Source organism: Athene cunicularia (assembly GCF_003259725.1).
Source record: "Athene cunicularia isolate RWA chromosome Z unlocalized genomic scaffold, athCun1 chrZ_part3, whole genome shotgun sequence".
Lineage (NCBI taxonomy): Eukaryota > Metazoa > Chordata > Aves > Strigiformes > Strigidae > Athene > Athene cunicularia.
In genome coordinates this window covers 13,506,351-13,509,997 of record NW_020799144.1, presented here as the reverse complement: position 1 = coordinate 13,509,997, position 3,647 = coordinate 13,506,351, and the positions used below count along the sequence as shown (strand labels likewise).

At 37.2% G+C, this 3,647-nt stretch overlaps 1 protein-coding gene across 1 annotated transcript in view; it reads left to right on the top strand.

Moving 5' to 3' along the window:
* The first annotated feature begins 635 nt into the window (after positions 1-635).
* The window catches only part of MEF2C (myocyte enhancer factor 2C), a 141,770-nt gene continuing 138,758 nt past the window's right edge, over positions 636-3,647 (top strand). Inside the window, exon 1 of the mRNA XM_026866542.1 lies at positions 636-778. The gene's annotated coding sequence lies outside the window, so the exon portion shown is untranslated. The remainder of the gene's footprint in view (positions 779-3,647) is intronic.

Below are 3,647 nucleotides of genomic sequence, written 5' to 3'. Positions count from 1 at the left end.
TGCAATTTTGACATCCAGTCTCTCAACACTGCGTGCTTTCTAATTTTGGGAATGAGATTAATACCTCCTATTTGAGAGGTTTTTAGTCTTCTAATATTTCTTTGGATAAAAAAGCACAATGATTTAGTGAAAAGAAAGGCAATCAACTTTAATACTTAACACAGTTTAATAACCTGAATTGAAATATGTGTGTGCTGTATTTCCATTAAAAAAGTTTCCTTCCAGCCACAATTAATAGAACAAAACCCAGTCTTGTTCAGTGATTATTCTTGGAATACTGTAATTTTAACATCTATGTAAAGGAGGAAAGTTTTTTGCCACGTGCAAGCAATTTGGCCTTCCTTCTCCTCGAAGAAGAAGCGATTCCCGGGTAAGACGACCGATTTGCTATTTTCCATTGGAACTCGCAGCGCACTCTGAAGGGGGGGACGGCAGCGCCGGGCCCGTTTGCCAGCGCTGACAAAGGTCTGCTTGTCAGTGATACCTTTTACAGCTAAATTTACTCGGGACTGACAGAAGCAGGTGGCACCTTGGCCTGCCAGACACTTGTGCGCCCGCATCACCCAGCCCACAGGTCAACATCCGAAGGAGAAAAAGCCCCGGGCTGCCGAGGAGAGGGTGAGTGAGGCAAACACAACCCAAACTGGGGGGTTTCTCTTCAAAGCCAGCTGGTCTGGCTTTATTCTACAGGAATTTTTTTACCTGCCAGTTTGATCAACGTAGCCCTCAGCAGGTGCTGACGGGTACAACTTCCTGGAGAAGCAGAAGAAGGGCGCTGGTGAGTTTTATTAGAGAAAACTATGAACAAATTTATTCCTAAATCTTTGGAGTCGTTCTGCTTGCTGCAGCACTGGGCGATTCAGCTCCAGGCTTGTGGCTACGCTCACAAAGCTTTCTTCAAGGGAAAGCAGATAAGCTTTGTAGAATGCCTCGCATTTTATTTGATACGGTGCTTGATTTTAGCTTCTGTTGCCAAGAAAAGTTTCTTGAAAGTGACTGGGTATTTATAGTCAGTTTCTTTTAAACTGTTTCTATGAATCTGACTGGAAAGAACATAGAGGATTAGATTCAGGAACATCAGAAGCCAGACAGCACTGGGGGTGTACTCTGTGCCCCCCATCTGCCTCTTTTAAAATAAATGAGTTAATCCTGGTAATTTCCAAATAAATAGAAAGGACGTGCTGTCTGCGGATTGTTCCTGATATTTGGAGCTTCAGCAGATATTCCAGAGCCTTGGAAACTCCTTCTGAACATCAGCGTAAGATTACTTTGTGATAAGTACAGGAGTGAAATTAACAATGTCTAGAACATTTTACAAGACTCCCTAATCAAAGGATTATTGCACAAAACTGTTGCCTTTCACTACAGTGAAAAGGTAAATTACAAAACAGAGGCTACATGAGAGCACTGCTTGGCATAAGACTTTTAAAAGACATAATGAATTTACCCAATTTTCCTTATTTTATAACCGCAAATTATGCCTGTGTGTGTATACTTTAATTTGCGTAAGAGCTGGGAAGCTAGATGAAGGGAAAAAAAAGATTTATTTTTCTAGAACAATAAGATTTCAATTAATGTGAAAATGTAGGAAAATGTGACCACATGTTAAAATAAATATTTTGGAGGGGAGAAAAGCATTTTTATTATGATTTCTATTTCAAGAACTCATTCTTTTAACTTTGTTTCACAGTATTCATTACAAATTGTTGTGTTAAATTGAAAACATTTATTTAAGCAAGTAAACAGACAGAAAACTTGACCATATGAATCTTTTTGAGTAAACAGATTCCATATTCACAATTCACATGCACACCACAGAAGACGCTAAAGGGAGAATCATACGTCAATATACAGTTAGACTATTTCTGTAGAGGATATTCCCTGTATGTCAAAATAAATGATTTATCAGCAATGGATAGTCTAAGATTAGGCTGAATAATAATACCCGAAGCCCTTTTAAACATCCCCGAACCGTGATTTTTTTTCAGCTAGGCTGCCTGTGGGACCAGTACAGTTGACAGGGAACTCCAACTTCAGGAGAGGTAGATCGGGCCCTAATTCTCATCCATTTTCTTCATTTTGGGAGACAGGACAAGCGCAGCAGAGATTATTTTTGTTTCTGGAACATGCTACATGAAAATACTCTCAGTTTTGTTTGCTGCAAGAACACCCTACTGTATGCGAGAATAAAAGACCAGTAGGATAAAACATTACTAGTCAAAGCATAAAGTAGACCTCTAAATATGACAGATATTTTCTCAGATGAAGTATGAAACGTAAAACAAAACAAAAACCCCAAAACTGGAGCTGCCTTTAAACTAAGCAATGTCTGTAAAACATCGCTGTTTCATGCATAACATTTGTAATGTATGGAAACCAAATCCCCTAAACAGTCATTAAAGCCAAGCACTGTTAAATCCAAAGACAGTAAATAGTAACAGCAGTTCCTAAGAGTTAACTAGACATTGTATGTGCTACACTAACCGAAAAAACACATAGCTTTTGCTTTGGAGCCTTCAATTCTGTACCCTGTAAGTTCATCAGCATTTTACTGTATTGATTTTAAAGGCTCAGAAACAGTAATTAATGTCCCAAACTCCTAAATAATTTCATGAAATTGCTATTAAATTATTCTATATCTCGCTGCATTTGGGGAAAAGAGTATTTTGTAAAATAAAACTTCAGTACAGAATGTTTTGCTTTACTAAAAGATGATTGTTGAATGTTGCAAAAGGTGGAGAATACACACTAGATAATTTATGCCATTAAACTTAAATGAGTGCCCTTTACTGATCTTTTCTCCTTCTTATTTTTCTCCTCATCAGCAATAAGCACATTAAGTGATATTCTAAAATATTTCTATTATTAATTAAATACTGAGAGATTAAGAAATATAAAAACTTATTTCATACACTGAAAATTTAGTGCTATTTCAGCCAGAAACAGAATCAGCCCTAAAATACCTGGCACGTTCATTAATTTTTGTAACAACTATTCCCCACCAACTAAGAGCTCTGTTGTCTTTTTTGCAAACTAGGGCAATTTATTCTACAACTATCTTTTTATCTCTTTTATTTTGAAAAGCTACAGCCTGGCTCAGCTTTCAACCACATGTTTGTCTTTTCCAATAAATCCAAGCCTTAGTGTCAGGAAGACATCTATATTACTTATTCCATAGTGCGTGTAAATATAAAACGGGATTTAACCACAAAGCTTTGGCAAAAATCGCAATTTATATGTTGTGTTCTTCAAAAGTTAATTCAAGGCTTTTCATACAGTGTTACATTGTATTCTCAAAGCATATCATGCCTTCTTCTTCTTTCACTTATGCTGGTGAAAACTGGACACTTTCCACTGAAGGCAATGAAGTTGCATTTAAAGTTAGAGAAGAAGACAAATTGCATGATAAAAATTATGTTTGGACAACATGTTTATGAGATATTTAGAGGACAATATCAACTTGCAAACTAGTTTCAGAAACTGCCTTTTGTAACAATGAAACACTTCAGATTACTAGATCAATTTAGCAAAACAAACAAACCCCCTTTTCATTGTTGACTTAGTGCGTTTGGCAGCCTTCATCCCTCTACAATTGGCCTCTTCCCTTCAAAGGCCATTGAGAAAACCAGCCAGGGACCGCGAAAAAA